The 22936-nt window shown below is 42.4% G+C and overlaps 1 protein-coding gene and 1 long non-coding RNA gene across 2 annotated transcripts in view; one reads left to right on the top strand and one right to left on the bottom strand.

Annotated features, from left to right (window-relative positions):
* Window positions 1–6088: 6088 nt before the first annotated feature.
* On the bottom strand, window positions 6089–8954 carry LOC134167525 (uncharacterized). Its single transcript, XR_009966216.1, has 3 exons — window positions 8890–8954; window positions 7600–7728; window positions 6089–7100 (listed from the first exon to the last, which is right to left on the bottom strand). It is a non-coding gene; the product is annotated as an uncharacterized LOC134167525 (long non-coding RNA).
* A 6887-nt stretch (window positions 8955–15841) lies between these two features.
* The window catches only part of TLN2 (talin 2), a 149330-nt gene continuing 142235 nt past the window's right edge, over window positions 15842–22936 (top strand). Inside the window, exons 1-2 of the mRNA XM_062626283.1 lie at window positions 15842–15965; window positions 20110–20223. The gene's annotated coding sequence lies outside the window, so the exon portion shown is untranslated. The remainder of the gene's footprint in view (window positions 15966–20109; window positions 20224–22936) is intronic.

The following is a 22936-nucleotide window of genomic DNA, read 5'->3' as shown; positions in this document are numbered from 1 at the left end:
AAGCTTATGAAAACATTTAGCAGATAACATTTCTGCATTCCAGTGTTCCATCTTTTATCTTTTGTCTGCTGTAGATTACACTTCACTCCAGAAATCCATTTCCCTTCTCTCCTAGAAATTAAGTGCCCATCAGGTTTCTGCCATCTCTAAATCCAGTTTATCTCTATGTATCAAAACCATTTCCTAGACTCCTGCTTGCATGTGTTTGAAGTAGATACATCAGGGAAATCAAAACAAGGCTTTGGCTGTATATGACTGATCTGGAGATACCTTATCCTGTTACCAGCAACTACTGCCGCTATTGGAGTTTCTGTCTGAAGCCCAGACTATTTATACAAAGCAAGTCTGCAGATTGTGCCATTTTTGGACAAGGAATGCAGGGCTCAAAGAGGCCTCCTCAGTCTCTGAGTATCATCCCTCTCTATTGCAAACACTGCATTATCCAATTCCCTGTCATCACCTTATCCTGCTGCATCAGGAAAATAAACTAGGTTTCAGCTCCTTTTTTCCCCAGAGGAAATATATTCTAGATCCCAATCCCTGCTGTGATCCTTCCAGGCTAAGTTTATTCTTGGCCAGTCCAGGCTCATCTGTCCTTATGCCAACATTTTCCTGAACCTTACACATTTCTTTCCCTTCTTCCATCCCACCAGCATTCACCCTGCAATGCAGAGTTTTTTCAGCAGATACATGTCATGGTCTTTTAGTTTCCTCTTGCAGAAGACATATGTAATAGTCCTATCCTTCTCTGTAATAGGAGAGCTCACTATAAGAGCAGGAATATTCCTTGTATCCGAAGGAGACAGATCTCCCAGTACATATCTTTGTCAGGACTCCTCATGGTGGTTGTATGGTTGACTGGTGCTGTTAAGCCACTCCCCACAGATAGCTCACCTTCTGGTGCAGAGAGTTTTGTTCTTGCTTCTAATTGCAAAACCATGTGTTTTCCAGCTCTGAAAGTCTTCTGGTCTCCTACTTCAGCCCTCCATGACGACAGTTCTTTCTGTCCTGTTTTAAAGGAGCAAAGTTCCTCCACTCTCACCCAAATACTCCCATGTAGGGCATTTCAAGCAAATGTTTCTTATGTTGGAGGGAGAGGCAGAATGTTTGGGTATTGGTCATCAGTAAAAAACCAACAAGATTATGTTTTCTGGATTGAGGCTGGAGAAATCTGTACGGAACATCTCATGCACACAGCTGAAATGTTTGTTGGCGACACAGACAGCGGGGTTACCTGTACTGAGCCCTATACTGGACATAGAATCCTTCACCAGTATTCTTGGCATGTATAGGCAGTTTCTCTAGATAGTGACTAGTCAAGAGGAGAACATTTTGAGAAATGCAAGCATCCTGACTCAGTGCTTCTGGTCACACTCATTGCCCTCCTCTATAAAAGATGCTGATTTCCTGGACCCAGACTTTTTGCTCTCACTTTGCCATTCTCTCTGCTCCACATCTTTGCCCAAATCACAATCCAGCTCCTTTTTGTTTTCTAGCTGCCTAGCAGATGGTTAGATTGCAATTAGACATACATACATGGTACCACCTGCTACACGCTTTTAATTTCTCTTTGCCTCTGGAACAGCTGTTGGATTTAAATTTTGCAAATTCAGAGTAAAAGAGAGAAGAGAGTTTTGCTTTTTTGTTCTCGAGATGCTGCAGTTCTCCAGGGTGACAGGACATGTAACAAACTCCATATTTAAGACCACAGGTAACCAATGTTTTACATAAGTTTTGTTGCTAAAACAGTAGACATTTAATGAGTTTACTTATGGAGTCCCCAGAATTGATATAGGCCACAAGTTTGTCCCTAAGGTTTTTTGGTTTTTCTAACCTTCTTCTGATTTTAACAGTATGCACAAAGGAAGCCAAACAACTGCAAGTTTTATCAGCCAATAGCTATGAAATGATAAAGCAACCAATGCATAAAAAACCCCCATCAAAATGTGAGATGGAAAAAATTCTCATTGCTATACCTTGAGTACCTCATCTAAAAGTGAGGGAGATGAGATACATAGTGCATCATTTCCCCGTTTATCTATTTACTGACCCATAAGTCAGTCATTGACTTTATCAATAACGTGGCATACTTTTCTCAAAAGCATTGATATGTGTCAATGTAATTTTAACATCTGTTGTCAAGTCAGCTGTAAAAATGCAGATAATCATAACTTCCTGCTGCTTGATGCTGTGACAGACACAGTTCTGCATTACCAGGGGAAAAAAAACATGCCAGTACACAGTCACAGAGCTGGCCATGCTCACTGGAGAAATGCTACCTGCTCTTGGGGAGACACATGAAATACACAGGCTGACCTGAGGTGTATGAGCTTGGCTCTGGTAGCAGAATCTAGTCTGAACCATGGTATTAAATCTCCGCAGAAAGTTGAGCTGTTCACTGCTTACATGGCTCCAGCTAGTAAGTATAAACAAAGCGAATCTTACTGCATGGGATTTGTTTGGTTTTATTTGGGGATTGTTTTCTTCTCATTCTACATTAAAAAAAAACAAACCCCAAACCAACAGAATTGGTGATAGGCATAGTTCCCTGTGAAAAGGCTGTACTTCAGCAATAGCTAGCAGTTACCATTCCCTCTCTGAGTTGCTGGAAAGAAACAGTGTCTAGGGACACAGTAAACATCTTTAAAACCTGTCCAAGAGCCAGAAAAGGATTTTGAGTTTGGAGTGGTAAGGACTGATGCCCTGTGGCCAAGTTTTCTGAAGCAGTATAAATTTCCTTTCAAAGTATAAAACTGTAACTGACTCCTTTCACAGTCACTAATGCATAGAAAATCTAATGCCATTCTCTTCCTTTCCTCTTTTCCCTTTGTCTAATATCTTTGCTATTTCAAACTGTAACCAATTTAAAGCTGTTTCCTCAGCACTAACTACACAAGTAGACACATCTCACATTTTTACTAAATCATCACCTTCAAGAAGGAACTTAAGCAAAATATCCAGTTTTTTTCCTTTCTAATTGCTCCCTACCCTCAAACACACACAATTCACAATAAACTAAAGTCATGTTTCCTAAGCAAAGACTGAGATACCTGCAAAGCTGGCATGCCTGCCTCTGAGGGCAAAGACTGGCACTGACTGTGGAAAGCACACTACAGAGCCTGTTCTGTTCCTGCAGGACAGAAACATCAGTTCTATGAGAACGAAGTAAAACCTAGTAAAATTCAAGTAGCACTGCTTGGGCAAATTCATACTAGGATAAAATTGTATTAAATACTTAAGGGATACAAAATATTTCTGGGCAAGCTGTGTTTCTAATTATTATGATATCTCTAGTTTAGCACTGTCACATGTTACTGAGGGAATACTGAAATCATCCCTCAGGCAAAATGATTACATTTAATAATACCACCTAGTACCACCTGCTCCAATACTGCAGCTGCCTGCCTCTGTACAGTTATCCTAGCAACCTCAGCACCAGTGTAGGGAATAGCAGAGCGCAATGTCTGACACAGGTTGCAGTTCTCACCTCTTTAAAGAATACCTGATAAACCAGGATAGTTAATCCTGTGATGCAGCTATTGCTTCAGCACCATGCCAGCCTTTAAAATGCCCTAAACATTTGCACAGAGAGTTCATATCTGGCAGGCATCATCTTTCATTATCATATCTTACGGCCTTAACCCAGCAACACCTTGAAGTGTGTGCTTAGCCACAGAACAGGGCTCTGGCTTATCATTTCACTGTGTACTTTCTCCTTGCCAGGAAAACAAGGATGCTAGTACTCATAAGCGAGCTGTGCTAAGGCCTAATCCTGCCCCATGAACATCAGCAAGACTTGTACCACTAACTTCAATAGGTGCAAGATCAGTCCGCAAGGGGTAGATTTTTCATGTAAGGGGGCAGATGGTAAGAATTGTGCTGATTTTCCAAATTGCAACAAGGGTCTATTAGCCATTTTGTGTGCCAGGTACCTTTAGAAAACTGGTCCTTGCCCATTGAACTGTTTCTTCCCTCCAAGGAAAAGGATGCAACTATAGACCTAACTGACTTTACCTTTTCTTTGTTGCCACATTCACAGCTCTCAAGAATGATGCTACTGCTGAGACATTCAATCCTGATGCTAGCTGCTGAATCTGGGCATAGAAAAACAATCAATGACACAGTGCTTTGCCAGAACAGTGAAAAGAGGCAATACAGTAAGATCCCTTGCCTGCTTGTCACAATTTAAAGGTGCCAGTAGTTACTGAAGCTCTGGGAGAAAGATAAAGTTGATTAGGTGAGGTTTTTTTTTGTTGTTGGGTCATTGGTGTTTTTTTTAATGGATTTTAACACATAGATCAATTGGCTACACATTCAGTCATGTGGATGGCTTTTCGCCAGATACCGAGTGCTGTATACTGTGGCACTACAGTGCCATTCCTTCAAGTGCAGTAGTGAAGGAGGACTTATTTTTGCCCCTGGTACCGCAACATTCCAGCCAAATGTGTCACTATTTGTCTCAGAGGTGGCTGTACCTCAGATTGGGCAAATAAACCTCTTTTTATTTATTTAGATAGTCTGAAGAACCTGCAGTCTGGACCCCTGCACAGAAATTCAGATCTCTGGACAGTTTAGTGGACACAGAAGAGATTAAATTTCTGGGCAAGGGAAGAGTATTCCACTGCAAAGACCGGAAGGCAGAAATGGTTGGATGCGTGCCACTACAGAAACTTATTCATTGGACTCCGCAACAACTGAAGACATGATTACAGTTCTTTCTGGATACAAGTGTGGAAAAGTAAAAGTGACACTAATGAGATAATTATTCATTGACTGCCTTGATCTCTTGCTTCCTCTACCAACTCAGAATTGGCTGCTTCTAGATCCCTTCACAAAGCCTCAAAGTACCTCAAGAGCTTTCTCTGCAACTTTGACATCTGGAACAATTCTCTCATATTTCTCCATCTTGCCACTTCTCCTTCTGTCTTTAGGCCCACAAGAGTCCACAGCTTGCTGCTCTGCTGGAACAGCTGTTTCTTCTCTATTATTCTACTAATATTTCATTTCATGTAGGTCTTTCATCTGTCTGTAAGTATCCATGAACATCTGCCACCATTCATAAACTAGTTTTACCTGAAGGTGGGGTTGTTTTGTTGTTTTAAGGTATCTGTTTGATTTATGTGAAGTGGCTAATGACTAATTGTACACATCTTATTTGGAAAGCACAGTGAATGCAAGCCAACCACCAGAGGTGGCTCAAGGTTTCTTATCATTATAAGCAAACTAAGTCACTCTGCCCTGAGGATGAATAGCCTCGGCTGCACCCAGAGCTGGCTTTTTCTGCCACAGAAAAGCAAACAGGATCCAGAACAGGCTCACGTGCTCCACTTCCCCTCAAAGTAGCTGTTGTTTCATACATTATCTCCCCCTCTCCTGGCAGCAGCAGATGCTAGTCTAGTTTTCAGGGCTCTGTCAGGGCTCTGCTCTTTAGCTCTGGCAAGCACCAAGAGATCAGACTCATTCAAAAGTAAAGAAAAATGCCAACCTGAATTCTGCCTGTGTTTCCCACCTATGTATATACCTTCATCTCACTAGATGATTATTTATATACCGATAATCTTGCCTGCAAGGTGAAATCTAAGATCATGCTTCAGGATTAAGAAAGGTTTACTATACTTTAAAAATCCCACAACACATTTACTCCCCTGAGCACAAGGCTGAAGTGATGTAAGAGACCTTGTGTTGCTACCCTGCTGCAGGATACCTTTTTTCTTAGCAAGCACCACAAAATGCATAATAGTTCACATCCATATGAAATATATTACAGCAAAGAAAATGTCAGGGATTTACCCATACAAAAGTTGTAAAGCTGATGCTTTTGCTGTGCTCTCAATACCCCTCTTCTAGCAAGAAGAGGAGAGAAAGGATATAATAAAATGAAGACTAACCCATTCTGGAAGGAATGCAAGTCTGCACAGAAATACTGAATTTTGTCCTTGAGGGGATGAAAGCAATCAAGAAAAGAACAAACCATTTTGCAAAACTCATCACATCTGTGGAAAGAAATGCAGGGGCTTGTTTTCCAGAGCTGGGACAATCTGTCTGAGGTCCAGCCTTACAAAGTCCTGGGTCAGCTCTGCAAAGAATGTTTACCTCTGTCCTTACGCATGTAGTTGTATCTCCCCCCACAACACATTAGCTGCCCCAGGGCACCCATTTCATTTGTATTACACAGGTAGCAGAAAAGTGATGGAAATGATCTCTTTCAGGGTCTTATGTCCTGAGGAGCTTGATGTGCAGCAACAGGTTGGCAGTATGGCTTCCTCCAGAAATATAAAGGACTTGTGCTTGAAAAAAAGTAAAGGATTCACTGATCTGTTTGATTTGGTTTGAGTTTTCTTCTATATATAAAATTATTCCATGTAATTTATATTTAAACATAATTATACACTGACAGTGATTTCATATGAAGAGTGTGAATTTTTCATTTTATTGAGGGAAGATCTAATTTGCTATTCCCATGTGTGAAAAGCTGAGTATGTATGAATTCTGTAATGAGAAATGATTAATTACTTGCTTGAGAACGCTAGTCTTATAAACCTGGTTGGCTATGCACAAACAAGAAGATGTGCTCTGATTGGAGGAGGAAGTAGAAATAACTGCACAACCAAAAGTATCCATAAAAAACCTGTGCAAAAAAGAATATTACAAGATCTAGACATCATTAAAAAAGTTAGATACAGGCCATCCTGTACGTAATGAACCAAAAGATGCACAGGTAGAGGCTGCTTGCTCAGCACTGGTAGACAAGGACTCCACTTGCACATTTATCCTCAAGATACATCATGCCAAAGTTCCAAGCTATGTATAATTATCCTCTCCCACTTAATGTCAGGAGTAACTTCTCTTCCCACACAGTCCATGTACAAGCCGATTTACTACCTCAGATTTTGATATTGCATTCTTCACCCATTTGAATAAAGTTAGCTAAACCACCTTGGAACATAATTGTAGAAGACAGGTTACGAAGAATCTACTGCCCTCTTTACAGTAACTCCTTTTGTCCCTGTGAGTTCCTGATTGTCTAGTTCTATGCAGCCACTTCATTTATAGAGCAGAATTCCATCCACATACTGGGATTTCTTTCAGAGCTTCTCAACCTATTCAAAGCATTAGCACCAGCAATGAGAAATAACTTCCTTTCTCTTTCCACCCCACCTTTTTTCCCCCCCTCAGACATTAGGTGAGTATTTATCAGCTATACACTAGGACACTGTGGAGCAAATTCACTAGCATATTGTGGTAGACCACACAGTAACCTATGTTTGTATGTAGGTATACTGCTTAACAAAAAGATCTTCCTGGCTTTCTCCTGTTTGAGGATATCTCAGAACTTGGTTCACACACAAAAAAAAAACACAACAAAAAAAACACAAAAAAAAAACAACAACAAACCAAACCAACCAAACCAAACCCATGCTTAAGTTATAGCCACTTACAGCATAAACTGCTGTGCGTCAAGTAAGGTACAAGAATGAGGGAAAGAAGCAAACAGGGAAGGGAGAAACGAACTGAGGAATGAATGAATGAATACAGGCAGCTTCCTGTCAGAAAAGGTAACCGATGCCTTGCTGTGCACTGCCCTACCACGTACCTTACCTTAGAAGTAACCATCCCAAGACACAGCTCCATTTTCCTGTGATTTCATTCCTTGGCTCTCCAGGGGAGATCAATAATTGCAGCAGTGCTGGCTGCCTGCAGAAGCCTGGGGCCATGCAATGGATATCCCTGCAAGGCCATAAGGAGAACACATCAATTGAACTAGAAGCACAGGAAAGAACAGAGCTTATCTAATACTTCAGCTCCACAAATCCCAAGTAGTGCTAAAGCAGCGCATGGCCCCCAAAGCTGATATTCTAGGATGCTTTTCTTCAGTGAAAAGTTTACAAATAAATATTTATTTTGAAGAGTTACACCGCTTGTACACACAAAGTTTACCCTGTGGGTCCAGATGTTAGTGCTTTATTAAACACACACATTAGAGGCCACTTGCTATAAAGAATAGTGCAACTGCGGCCAATTTTTCTTTGGCAAACTTCCAGCAGGAAATAATCCTGTGTCAACTATGTCTCTCTCCTTTGGTACAACATAGACTCAGACAATGCATCTGTTGGACTCATTTAAATATGTCCAAGTATGTGTTTCATTGTTTTTAAGCATCAAAGAGTTTTGCTGTTATAAATCATAACAAATAACCAATAACTCTAAACAAGAAAACCACAGGAGAAAATTGAGGCACAGCTGTTGCCAGCCATTGAAGGAGATGGGAAAAAAAAAAAAGATAGGAAACAGTTATATACATGATAGTGCTTGTTATCTAGATTATTTGTTTGAAGACAAGGTGCTAACAACAGCTCTCATTTTTAAAGTGAAGATTTTGATGTAACACTGAATCACCATAGATAAAAAACTTAGTGAAAATTGGTCTTTATTCCAGCAACAAGCCTAATTTAACATTAAGAGGGGCTCCCTGGGGAGCCAAGGAAAACAGCAATGTATTTCCTAAAATACCTGGCACTGCTCCAGTGCTGCATCAGCATTCTTAGAATACATGCAATTGAAAAGACACCATTATTGCTGCACGATATGATTTTCAGACAAAGCAAAAAGTTCAACATAGCTCCATCCAAGTCACATCTGATCTGGAACACTCTGCGTGATACCCAAGCAGTTCAGAAAAGTAAATCCTGTTTTAAAAACTGTAGTACGGTGTTTCCATGTGGACTTTGTGCAAAATTTATGTTCCAGCCTTGGATACGGACAAGAAAAAGATAAATAAAGGGCCAAACTTTTAAAAATAAATGCTAATTTAATAGATGCTTTTAAAAACAACCAGGAAAAGTATTGTACTCCAGAGGATCTGCAACCCAAATACTCTGCACTACTTACTGATCATATTGAGAATTAGCACTTAGCTGGGCACACGTGGGTTTGCAGGCAGTCTTCATGTTCTTCCCACAGCAGTTTTGAAAACCTGGAAGTGTTCATCAGACCAGCAAGAAGTTCAGCTGCAAACATGAATCTTAGAGTGTTTGTCAGAAGCCACAGGGGACTTGTAATCAGAAGACAACTTGGGTTGCCTTCTAAGGGACAGCATTACAGAAAACACTGCTGTTTGGGAGTCAGGTTTTCTTCTGATGACATGAATACCATGCTGGAGGGCAGCCAGACTGATTAACTAGGGGATCAATTTATGACTGTTCCACGCTGGGTACTGTGTGGGTTATAACTGAGAAGGATGCTTCTCTTAGTCTCCTGACCTCCCACACTGCTAGATCTGTCTCTCATTAACTTTGCTGGGACTGACATTGTGTGGGAACCGGATCTGAATTAACAATCTTCTTCATTCTCTTTGAGCTCTTAAATTGACTGTTCCTTTTAAAATTAGGTACCAAAACATGGCCTTTGGTTTCTGCAGTCTTGGTCTTAAGTATTCCTTACCAAAATTGTTAACTCTTTACACTCCTTCTCTCATTCAGAATTGGCTGATTTTCTGCAGAGGTAACAACTACCACACAAGAGAAAGACAATTTGAGGATAAACTGTATTTTAGACTGTAATGTAATCACACAACAAGAGAAGAATTTTAGAACATCAGCTGGTCCTGCATTGACAGATGATCAGTGAGCACCTTGTCTTTTCATCGTGACTGAAATTTGCAGAGCTGGGAAAAATCGGTAAGGTTGTGACAAGATTGGTACAATTCTGTGCATGACCTTGAGTTCTGCATAGTTGCTAGTACGAGATGAGAGATGACACCCCTTCTGTTACCTTATTTGTTAAGGACAGCAGTCAAAAGAAATTTTTTAATAAATGAATTTCTGGAAGTTACAGTGCAAATCTGAAGAGACAGATACAGCAATGCTATAATATCTCTTTAGAATAACAATTCCTTAAGGAATTAGACCTTTGTATGTCAAGTGAGACTGAGAACTTTACTGGAAGGTCCAATTATTACTAGAATAAAAAAGCCAATGCAAAATAACCCAGTTGTTGTAATACATAATGCTGTGCTTTTCATGTAATAAAATGGAATGGAGTAAATAAGAAAGGTGGATGTAGTCTAAATGAAAAACACAGGAATGTTTCAACAAGGCAAGAGGTACAACTGCTGCCCAGAATTTCCCCTTGTATACTTGGAATCTTCACTGAATGTGTTTAACACGAGACATGATGCTATCTTACACCTGCTGGTGGATACCTGATATCCACAAGTGGAAATGAAATAAAAAAATGGGGAAGAAAATGGGAACCATCCCCTCTTTCTCTGTGCCTTTTCCACTTGTAGCACAAGGGTCTTTTACTACCATTACCTCTTAGCTCAGAGAAGCCTCAGGATGTTGCCCATGGGTAGTGGTGAGAAGGTGTTAAGTCTGACAAAAGTCAGATGGTAGCAGTGTAAACCAAGGTGGCAGAGATACTCAAGTAACTTTTATAAAGTTCATGAACTACCCACAACACCAGACACAATGCTAACACGGCACCCTTTGCATGCTCCTTTAATTAAATAGGTTTAAAATAGCTGTGAGTGCTCCTGGAGAAGAGTCTTCAGAATCGAGAATGATCAGAACAAACTGGAAGAATGGCTTAATGTCAAGAAGCTCAGTAGAGAGGTTCAAAGAAGAAAGAAAAAGCCCCTGTACAAATACCAATTGGAAAACAATCAGCTCTATATCAAAATAGCAGAAGTTATCTGAAGGTCTAAGTTGATTTACAGATGAAAGCTAAAATGCCAATACAGAGAGCTGCGCCAGACTTTGAAAGGCATGCATAAAATCGTAATGATCGACAGGAGATTACAGGGATCCCAAAGAAATTCTTCTCAGGAACACCTGAATAGGTGTTAGTCATGCAGAGGAAACTTGATTCTTCCAATTATGAAGTTGAAATTTCAACAAATATAAAGCCAGAATCACAATGCATTTGTTTACTGTAACCAAAAAAAGAGCAGTACAAGAAGAAATAATCTGAATTAGTGCCACAAATCTGGCCTAGATCCTCAAAGAAACTTCCCAGTAAGGCTGGTGGAACACTAAAACCATACATCTACATAAAGATGCTGCAGCATCTCCTAGCCTGAAGATTTTAACAAAGAGATTAAACCAACAGTGGCCCTGCAAGATCTACACACCTTCCCATAGTACAGGAAATCAGTTTCATGGCTTTCTCTCAGCCCTGTATTTTTTAGGACTGTACAAATCATTATTGACCTGAATGTTGTGAGGAACATATCCCTGAAAACATTGCTTGGTCTCCTTCGCTTTCAAACTTTGCTTTACTATTACATTTTAAAGCAACAAACAATAGCTTAGGCTAATGATGAATGGAAACAGAAATATATTATCCTAGCCATTAGCATTCTGCGCTCTCTGCTTCATTCAATCTGCTATTCCTTACAGTCTAGTTAGGCAGTAGGTTCTTCAGAATAAAGTACGAGCTTTTAGTCCATGCTTGCTTGATGTCTAGATAAAGCAATAACAGAAACCATAACAACATTATTAGAAAAATAAGGAATAAGTAAGCATTGCAACAGTGTAAACAAAATAGCTTGCACCTTAGCCTGTATTTGCCAGGGAGCAGGAAAGATTGGATGCTTCCTCTAAGATGGGAAATTAGAAGCCATGTAGAAAAACACACTGAACAAAGCACTAGCCATCCTATAGCATGCAAACAGTAGTAGCAATACGGGTGTCATGACAGCAGACAAGTTCAAAGAGCCCAAACCATTACAGAGGCTCACAGCAGTAAAACATACTCAAGGTACAGCCAGAAAAAAACAGTCCACAGACCAGGCTGATACCTACTGAATGTAGCCAGGCACAGACATGATATAGTAGTTACCACAGCAAGTATATATCTATATATATATATATAAAGGTGGTTGAAAATCAGACCACAGTCTTAGCCTACACATACCAGTCTAAATAAGCAAAGCCCATAACTAAACAAACAGTTCTATAGCTTAGTTCAAACAGAGACCAAACGTCCAGGACTGAGCTTATATGGAGCTCCTGGGCTCATGGGCAGAGAGTGTGGGTAGAGGCCCCAGGTGAGGTTGGTCAGAGCTATTAGTGCACTCAAGAACCAGTATAACGTTACTGCCTGCTAATGCTATGGCAATAATGACAGTGCTGTCTTTTGCCTAACATTACTCATCAAGGGTAACTTAGACTCATTATAAATGCAATTTTCATAACTGTGTGTCTTAAATTTATTTTCAAAGCCTTCTAATGTAGTTATTCAAGTAGTTCAGTCACACACACACACACAGAATGTAGTTTACATGCTTGGGTATGATTTATGCTGCATTTTAATGGACCTGTTCTGAGACAGTAATTTAAAATTTATTTGAAATGACAAGTGAGAAAACTGTTTATGGCATACTTCATTGAAGGCCCCTGCACACACACTTGACTGAGTTCTAGTTCACAGGAAACACCAGTAAATATGCCAGTATTGCTGTCATCCACATGCTATTTTAAGCACCAGAGTCCTAAAATAATTTCAATACAAGGATTAACAGAGGGCTATGAACAAATAAGATGGCATTTGTGGCTAGTTTGTGTAGGTGTTTCATGCCTCCGTTTTGGGGGATTGTTTAACACTTACCCTTAAAGCTCTGGGGTTTAGTAATTAAAAGATGGAAAGATAAAGCATTAGAACAGGTGAAATGGAAGCAAAACATAACCTTAGAAGTGAAGTGAGATGCTCCACAGAATATCTTTATTTTAAAATATTCTTTGAATACAAATAAAGCCTAGAAATGTTACTCAAAAAAAAAAAAAGAAAGATATTTTTCCACTCAATCACAGCAAATCATAAGCAGTGCCTGTCACAGCTGGTAACTGCAGCTGGAGTCTGATTTAATCCCAGGAGATGCCATGCAGGTACTAATATCTGCAACTCTGCAGCTGGGCTGGTAAAATCAGTTTAAAAATACTCCAGGAAACCAGTGGCAGACAGAGTTGAAAAGAAATGGAAGGGCAGAGTTTCTGTAGAAATGCTAAAGAAGTTTTGGCTCATGCAAGTACATTGATGTAAGTGCTTTTGGAGCCATCTATGCCGTGATTATTCTTTCATGGGAAATGCACCTACTTGCAAATTTTTGCAAGTTGAAATAATGTAAAGGAACCAGGAAGTCATACTTCTGTTCTCTACATCTACTACACTGCAGGAAAAATACAGATATTTCTCATTACTGAAACAAAAGCTGGATCCTCAAATGACAGACTGACAGGACACCTCATTTGTTATTGTAATAGTATTATTACAGATTGTTACTGTAGAACCCAGGTGCGTGCTCAGATCCTCTTGTATTTGTTACCATTCAAAGAGAGAAAAAACCCAGCTGATTTGTGCCCCGAAACAAGTCACTAGCTGGGTACAAAGGAAGATAATAAATTTATCCAGACACACAGACATATCTGGAGTAGCAAGACATAGAAATGATACCGAGGAGCCTGATCTTGCCATTGTACTACGTATTACTATGTAGTAAAATCTTGTTCTTTGGGACTGGAGGGTATTTTAGCTGACATTGTGATAGACTTCAGAGATGTTTGGAGGGTAATGCAGTACAGAGGTTTAAATGGCCTTCCTGTGAACTGAGAGGAAACAGGGGAATACAAACGATGAGAGCTTGGAATTGTGGCCTTGCATGTTATTACATGAGAGAACACACAGGCTAGGAAAAGGTTTACAAATGAAGCTTTTAAAACAGAAAAAGCTAATGTAATGGAGTAGAGGAAGTTTCTTTTGAAACAGTATTACTGCCAGAAAATAGGATATTGCTGCACAAAGAGAAGAATGAAGCGATCATTATATATTCTGTAAAAGGGGGGTTTAAGCTGTACACCAAATAGAGAAAGCAATGTTGTTGGAAGCTTATCATTATGGTGAGTAAAAGGCCAGAATTAAAAAGAATCTGCTCTTTGTGCAAAATGTTATGGCTGTTCACAGATAGCTTACATCTACAGAATTACCCCATAACCATAAGAAATACTTTAATTATTGTTTCTTTTAATAACAGACATAACAGGATCTTTTTAGTAACAAGTATAACCATAACTCATTTGTACAACAAGCATATTGTAAATTATTTGCAAGTTAGAAAGAAACCCTGTTTAGTCTCCGTTGTATTTCACATGGCAGATGCTTCTTTTTCCTCTGCTGAAGCTGACACAGCTCACAGTGACCGTTAAAGATGTTAACATTGTGATGCTTTTACTTCTGTAGTGCGGGTGTATGAGATAACCTGGTTAGTTTTTGTACGTACAGACTGCTTGTACATGCCCACTAAGAAGCATGTTGATACAACCTATGTTGGATTGTGTCACAGTGCAGTTGTGAGTTCAGTGTCCTAAGGTTCAAAACTAGCTGTAGTGCTGGCTTTGTGTGATGCAGCTCTTTAATCTGATTACAAGCAAAAATATTTACCAATGGCTCCATTTTAGCTAAATCAGATTCAACCATTTTAATTGCATGGTTTTTAACTATCAGTTTTACTGATGAAGACCCTAGTACATATGAGACTAATTCACATAGGGGGCTTAAGTTTGCTTAACTCTTTCTTTTCTCATATTCACACAATCACTGACTGGTTTGCATTGGAGGGGACGTTATAGCTCACCCAGTTCCAGTCCCCTGCCATGGGCAGGGACACCTTCCACTAGAGCAGGTTGCTCCAGCCCTGTCCAACCTGGCCTTGAACACTGCCAGGGATATTGATATCAAAACCATTCACACAAGTAGAACTTTCAAAACGATACAAGCTGTGCGAGGAAAATCCCCATTTCTTCTGCTGCTACAGCAGTTTCTTGCTGGTGTTACTTGTAAACGCTTAATGCAACCAAACCCATGAGCAGATTGAATTGCTTTCAAAGCGTACTGACCGTATCGGGGCACTCTTGTTACTTTGAAACCACCTCTGCCAGACTTGAAGCTTCAGGTCTACCAGAGGGACGAGTATCGGTAATGCTGGTGGGGCCTGGGCAAAATCAATGCGCGCGGGCTCTCCCGGAGGTAAAAACCAGCCCGCGAGCGGGTGTGAGCCCCTGTTCGGGGTGCGGGCCCGGGTGTGGGTGTGAGCCCCTGTTCGAGGTGCGAGCCCCTGTTCGGGGTGTGAGCCCCTGTTCGAGGTGCGAGCCCCTGTTCGAGGTGTGAGCCCGTGAGCGCGCTGCCCGTGCCCCTCGGGCCCTCCGCCGGGCTCCCGCCGAGCGCCACAGCACGGCGCGCGCCCCCTCACCGCGCAGCGCCGGCGCGAGCCACCGCGTGAGGCGGGAAGCGCGAGGGTGCGGGCGCGCGCTGCCTCAGGGGCCGGCTGAGGCGGGCGCCTCGCGCCTCCACAGCAGCCCTCCCTCCGCGGGGCTCGCCGTGCCCCACGGCTCTGTTGAACGTTTCGCGGTGAAAACAATGCCGGCCTCCCCCGGCCGCGTTCTTCTGGCTTATTGTCCTTCCTGAGGAGCCGCCGAGCCCGGTGACTGCGGTCCTGGTCGGGCAGCTAGGGACCGAAGCTATCTCACAGCCTCAGCGAGGGCCGCGGCCGGCGGAGATGCCTCTCCCTCACGCCTGAGGTGAGGAGGGACCTAAGCTCGCGGGCCGGCGAGCCAGCTGAGGCGGGGCTCCTCTCCCGCCGGTGTCCGGGTCAGCGGAAGGCTGGGCGGGCGGGAGATGGGGGTCACTCGGGCTGGGCGGGCGGGGGTCCCGGACTCCCCCACGCCGTGGGCCCGGCGGCAGAGCGGGCTGGGTCGGGCCGTACCGGGCGAAGGGCGGTGGAGCGGTCCCGGAGTGATGACGCGCTTCCTGCCCTCCCCGGCGGGGGTCTGCGCCTGGAGTCCGCAGCGGCGGCGGCGGCTGCAGGCGGCGCGGAGCGGGCAACAGGCGAGCGAGCGGGGGGGAAGGAAGGAAGGAAGCGAGCGAGCGGCGGGGCTTAGGCGCTGTGCAATGCTACCGTAACGCCGTTCCCGGTAGGAGCCCGCGAGGACCCCCTTGTCCTGCCCTGCCGTTCGTTGCACGTTGCATGGAGTGTCCTGTCCGTGCTGAGTCGCCGAGAGGGGGAAGACTCCGCGTAGGGCTGAGCGGCGAGAGCGCGGAGTCGCTCCGTGCCTGCGGCGCCTCAGCTGCCGCTGGGTTTCGCGTGTAGATGCTGTATTGCCCCCGGCAGGCTGTCGGTCGGGAGGCGGGAGTAGCACTCCGTCCAGCACTGCCTTGTTCGCCCAACAAGTTGCCTGTTCTAGGGAGTACGGCAGCAGCCCGGCCCAATGCTGTGCAGGGAACCGGGTTGCCGCGGCCCATTTGCGGTTCCGCCGCCGGGAGGGCTGAGCACCGGGGAGAGGAGAGTGGCTCCCGCTCACCTTGCCTTCGTCAGGAGCAGGGCCGAGGTGGGAGGTAGGCAAACCGCGGTCCTTTGGGATTGCTCCCTGTACTCTAAAGGACTGGTATGGGAAGGAGGTGCTGGGGCGGCAGCTCTTCCCTGCCCCTCGCAGCCTGTTTCGGGAAGCTTCGCGTTGCCGTGTCGGAGGGTGAGTTTGCCTGAGGGACAGAGCCGTTGAGCGCTACTGGCGACCGCGGTGGAGAAAAATACCCCTTTTCGCAACACGTTGCGAAGCGACGACCTCCCAAGGACGGCCGTGCGGCGCGTGTGTATGCGTATATCTATAACCATATGTTCGCCTCTTCCCACCAGACCGTGGGACGGCTGGGGGTGGGAACGGGTGGCAGGCCGGTTCCGTAGAGCCACCGCGGACGGGAGGGAAGAACGGGTCTGCCCCTGCGCAGCGCAGCCGAGGGTGGGATTGCTGGTGAGCCTCGCTGCTCCGCGGCCTCTCCCTTCCCCATGCTGGAAGTGTAAGGGGCCAGCGGCTCTGGGCTACCTGCCTCGGGGCAGCAGGGCTCCGTGCCCGCGACTGGCCAGAGCACAAAACCTCCCTTGGTGAGTGGCAGCGTTATATGCCTGTGGAGGGCCTGACCGCGCTGTGGGCTGGGGTCCCCGTGAGTGTCTTGGCACCTCTGTTTCTTCCTTGTCACCCTATCTCATGGCTGTGGGGTGCACCGCACAGGCTTGCTTTTGAGTGACAAGAGAACCCTGACACAGTGCCACTGCCCCGGCACACCTGTCTGGGAACTGGGGCCTCTGCTGTCTTTGTGCTCACCTTCTGTAGTGCTTTTGTTCTGCTGACCAGCCGCTTGAATTTATTTAATATTAATGCACTTTTTGTGTGTTAAAACACTGCTGCAGTGTCTAGTTAGAAGGATGGTGGAAATACTTACTGACTGAAAAAATGGTCGGATTAAACAATTACCCACTTCCCTCCAATCTTTAAAAGTTTATTTTGCAAACCTGTATTTTAAAGCCAAGTTTGAGCCATATTAAGTTTCAAACCAGAAAGCCAGTTCTGAATTTGAAAGTGTGTTATTTAAAGGCATCAGGTTTCCTGCATTGTCAAGACAGCCTGCTAGCTATGGCAGAATATCCATATCATGAATAAGAAAACAAGTAGCATGTGTCTGAGACTGTTCTAGCTTATGTAAACCATCACTTACTCATACATGTATGGCAGTGTGTTGCAAGTGTAAGTGCAAGCCACCAGCGTTAGTTATACCACAATTTGTAAGATATCTGTACAAAACGCTTTCATATCAGAGATAATGGTCAACCATTCTTCCAACAATACAGCTAAGTTAACTATGAATAAAATTGGCTGGACTACCTTTTCTGCTTTAATTTTCAAACCATGACATTTTCAATGCAGTGACTTGAGATTGAAGGTTATCACACAGTTGGGGGGAGGGGGGGTGGGGGGTTGGAAATTAAACCACACAAACCCCCTCTTTCCTCTGGGAAGTACATTTTGTAAATTGTGTAATGCCACATTTGACTCACTGGTTGTCACTGCAGAATTAAAGGGATAAGTGGAATTCTAGCTTATCTGTTGGTGGCAAAATTATTGAGCTTGAGTAAGATGAGAATATTCTTGTCTCTGATTGCCAATATAAGTCTTTGGGTTAACTGTGATAAACTTGGGTGATGTTTAAGTTCTGAACCGTGGTATAAAATTTGAGAAAATACTATAGCGATTTCATATAAGATACCCATTCATTTCACCATGCAAATTACAGCAGTTTACTCTGAATAATTGTCCTGTGTGTTCTTAGAGTAACATCTGTTGCATGATATCATGTAATGGAATGTAGTACAGCCTAATTTAAGTTGATTTGAAATGTTGCCATTGCACTGTAGTAGTGCCTGAGAGGGCGAGAGCTTTTTGGTGTGTGATGGATAGATTGGTTATGAGTAGATTATGTTGAGAAAGATGAACTTGCATTTGAATTGTCAAGGATTAACTACTTTTACTCTGAGCTTGGTTAGTTGTACAGTTTTACTTAAGACTTCTTTCATCTTTTGCCAGCTAATCTAATCACTGAATTCTACTTACATTAGGAAATGCATCTATAGTTATAAAGATAACTGATTAGTACAAAACACCACTACAGTAGATTTCAAGCCTTTTATTTTGGAGAGGGAGGAGTGGGCTTAAAAGAACTATCTTGCTGTGGCATAGCTTGAAGTGCATAATCTTCATGATGACTTAGAATTTTTGCTTTGGAAACCTCTTAGTTGGTATTGGTCCCACAAAGATTTGACTGTGCACACTGTGTCACTTTATATCCCTACCTGTATAAAATATATCTATTAAATCTGTGCAAATGTTAAGATCTAGGCAGTTTTCAAAAATGCCAGTACTGAATTAATTACCACAGCTGGACAGTAGTACAGACAACCTCCATTCCATCTTGTGGCATTGTAGTGTCAGATAGTTGCTGGAATATCAGTGTTGTATGTTCATGAAATGTGAGCAATACCATTTGCTGAAGCATTATTCCAGTCCATGATTTTAGCATTTATGTATTGAAACCATCACTTGAAGTAGTTCTCAGCTCCCACTCCTATCTGACCCTCAGAGATTTCAATAAATTGCTAAATGTGTAGGCTTCCTGATTTATTTTTTTTTTTTTAATATGCAGTTTCTTGCTCAGAAGTTCTGATCCAGATGCTGCCTTTGCATGGGGCTATAATTAGGAAAGAAGTGTGAATGTGTTTACAGACTACTGTATCCAGCCTTCAAAAATTCTTCTTTTCCACTCTCCCCCTCCCCCCCCCAGCCCCCTGCTCTTGAATACTTAAAAGATTTGGCAAGTCTTCTTATGCATGTTTCTGCAGACAATAGAATGCTGATGCAAATTGAGAACAGAAAAAAAAAATGGTTGGGTGTTGTTGCAAATATGGGGAGGCTGTCATAATAGGCAGTATTTTGCATGGTAGGTTTCATTTGTTTACTTGTGTATTTTAGCATATCAGTTGAGATAAATGTTACTGGTATATAGCTGGAAATTACAGTTTAGGTAGTCTTGTCTGTTGGTACTTGAAGGGGAATGCAGGTTTTTGCTTCTGGGGTTCTGCTTTTGACCACAAATGGTTATAATAGTATAAATTGAAGAATTTTTAGAGGTAGGGGAGATGCAAATGATAAAGCAGAGTTTTTTTTTCAGAGTAGCCTGGTTCCCAAATTCCAGAGGCTGTATTAAGCAGAATAATACAGGCTTTTGTAAATCTGTGTGAGATTCCCATGATTATGCACATTGTGTTTTGTCTTAAGCTGTTTTATGCCTTATTTTTATTGTTGTAATTAAATTATTCATTCCTATTAAAAAATAAATCTGGTTGCCTTGAAGGTAGGCCAAGCTACTTAAATGCATAAGTGCTAGGCTGATCCACAGGATGCTGAAATCCTGGTCTGATCAACGTTTAGAGAATTGTGACCTTCTGTCTCTGTGTGCAGTAAAGACATGGCTTTTGAGTGAGGCTCATACGCTTGGGGTTGAGAAGGTGGTGAGGAGCCTGTTGTTAGTTTTGATGCCAGACTTGTGTGACCACTGAATTTTCTATGTTTCTGTCCGTGCTAATGCTGCTGAAAACCCATTTCACAGCAATGTCAGAGAACCTTTTCCCTGGGTGTGTTTTATGTGCACATACTTATCTTGGAATTGAGTTTGAATTAGGCTGTGTACTTGAAGCAATTGTGATAACATTTTGATATTTTCCACTTCCAGCTGCAAGCTGGGATTCCATCCCCAGAGATCCACCCCCTCAATTCTCAGAGCTCCATCGCCTCTTTACCCAGGCATCTTCATGAAGCAAGAAAACACGCTGACTGACTTCACAAGGTGAGGGTGACCACACAGCAATGCCTTTTCTTAAAATATCTTTACAGTACTACAGGGCTGACTTGTTACTTGTAGTCCCTTCACTTGGCATCAACCAGTTGAATTTCTGCCCAGATGGGTCAGGCTGGCACTTGAAACTGCCTTCCTTACATTCTTAGTAGGTAGCTCATCTTTCTGTGTTTGGGTAGCAGGAAGAAAGTGTGAGCTGAAGTGAATTGTAAATGAACCTTGTGTCTTTCTATCTGGCAACTCTCGTAAGGTTGAGATTTCTTATTTCCATGAAAACATCACATGTAGTCCAGAAATAAGCAGGAGGCTCTCAGTCTTCTAAATCACGGCAAATAACAACTGAGGTGATAAAGTCAATGGTACTAGCTGGGCTGTTTAGTTTTCAAGTTGAGTAACAAGTTATATTTGTCAGCTGTATAGAGGTTTTTTTGCTATAGTGTATCAAAGCATTTAGTGCTTTGCTGAAGGATTGGGCAGATTGGGGTGAGAAATTCTTAAACAACAGGATTGTCTTCAGCTTAGAGAAGCTTTCACAGTTGTATAATGCTTATTACATATATTTTTTTTCCATATAATAATTTCTCTTTCTTGGTATTTGATACATGTAATAAGGTAAGTAACTCTTTACTTCAGCTACCTGAAGTCTAGCTTATACTGTGGTTTGTTTATAGTGGTGGTATGTACTAGTGGGAAGGTTGTGATTTTTCTGAAATGTGAGATTTAAAGTTCAGGTATAGATGTGAGCATTCACATGTGAACAGTTTCAGAAACTTACTGGCAGTGAAAATCAGGCTTGAGTTTGTACGGGGGGAAACATGAATTAGCCTTAAAGTCATTTATGGCAAATATCTTTTACCTTTGTTCAATTTAAACATGTCAAACTCTGTGTAGCAGGAAGCAGCAAGGTACCACCTGGCTAAAAGAGTGGAAACAGCAAAGGCAGGTTATGAATGTCTGATGTGATAATCCCTGTTGAAGGAAAGACCTATGGTAATCTAATGGGAAGGATTGTGGCAGGAATGTGATGGTGGTGTAGAACCAAAGGACATAATGCTTAGATACAATAAAAATGTACAGATACCAGGAGAGAGTCAAAATTGAGTGGCACGGCTGCCAGTGAGATCAGGAAGCTGAACTTGAATGTTACAGTTCACTGTTGACTGCAAGTTTTATAATTCTTTCTTAAAGTTTTTCTGTTACTGACTAAAAGATTTTCTTAGTTTGATTTTTGTTGAAGTATATATAAAAAGAAATATGCTGTTGGCAAGGAGGTATCTGAACTGTCTGGGTAAAGGAAAAGTGGGAGCTACTACTGCACAGTTGGAATTCAGGGTCAAGCAGATGGAACCAGTGGCACATCTCTGGGTTGGGGCATCGCTGTAGGTATTATTACAGGAGGAGGTAAATGTCCAACTTCAGTTTAAAAAAGCAAAGGCTTTGGAAAGTAAGATGGCTCTGTTGTGATATTTTAAGTACTCTCTGGAAATGTTACATGCAACATCTGAGGATGTACAGACCCCAAGCAAGAACTCCAACTCTGAAAAACACGTGTCTGGTTTTTAATTTAAAAAAATTTCAGTGGCTGCATTTGCAGTTGTGAGTAAGGTCCAGATCAGCCAGATTGTAGCTGGATTGCCTGTTCAGCTGCACTGTGATACTAACCAGACTTAAAAGCAGACATCGAGCAGTGTAACTGAATGTACAGAAGACTGAAATCTGTGAAGAAAGGGTAGTTAACTAAGCTTTGCCTGGTGAGATTGGGCAAACCATTTTATAGATTAAGTACAGAACAAACCCAGACACAGAGAGAAGGGGGTTGCAGTGGATTTAATGGGTCTTGTCTGAGGCCTTTGTAATGTAGAGGACATGGATATGTAAGGGGTCAGTTCAAATGGTTTCACAGGTGCTCTTTGGGTGAATGACATTTTGTCTTCTCTCTGTCCTTAGAGATCCAAGAAAGCAAAAGCCAGATTAAACAAAAATAACTTTTCTCAGGAGCAGGAGGATGGTCTGTTAGTGGTGCTACTTGCATCCGTAGCTGTGGGTAGTTGGAGCACCTAAGACACTTCAGTTTTTCTCTCCTTTTATACGCTGCTCTGTTCTGTTCAGAATGGCTACCTCATTCTAGAGCATGCAGATACTTATCTTTTACAGGGGGATGCTGTGTGGCTGTTCCTGAAAGAAGACAGTCCAATCTTGAAAAACCCCATGTAGCAGTCACATCAAATCATCCAACATCAACACAAAGCTTTCTAGTACTGTGGAAAATAATCACTTGAAGCTTGATGATTTTGAGGAAAAAAACAGTTATGTTCAGTAGGTGACTATCTAGTGGCATAATACAGTTGGAAAACCCAAGTATGCAATTTTCTTGGTAGTATTTTTGAGAGGGAAGGAGGAAGCGTCGCTTTTGCTGTCCTGTCCACTTTGCTGCTGCTGCCTGATTTGCAGCACAGGCCCATCCATCCCAATGGTTGATGCTTGCCTGAGCTCCAATGCAAGTATTTCATGAATGAGATTGCTCCATGAAAAGATTTAGGAAGTGCTATTTTTTTCTCAGGTGACTTCTGTTTGAACAGTACTCTTAAAATTCTATTTCTTTAGTTTTTGCTTGCTTCTTGAAAACGAAGTCTTTCAGCAGCCTTTTTGTTTTAATGCCATAATGATCAGGGTGCTAGCCAAATTTTAATCCATTCTGTCTAAC

The sequence above is a fragment of the Pezoporus occidentalis genome, unplaced genomic scaffold, assembly GCF_034315485.1.
Source record: "Pezoporus occidentalis ecotype Australia unplaced genomic scaffold, CSIRO_AGI_Poc_V1 ctg11, whole genome shotgun sequence".
Classification (NCBI taxonomy): domain Eukaryota; kingdom Metazoa; phylum Chordata; class Aves; order Psittaciformes; family Psittacidae; genus Pezoporus; species Pezoporus occidentalis.
Note: the sequence above shows the minus strand (reverse complement) of the source record. Positions and strands in the feature narration are given on the sequence as shown.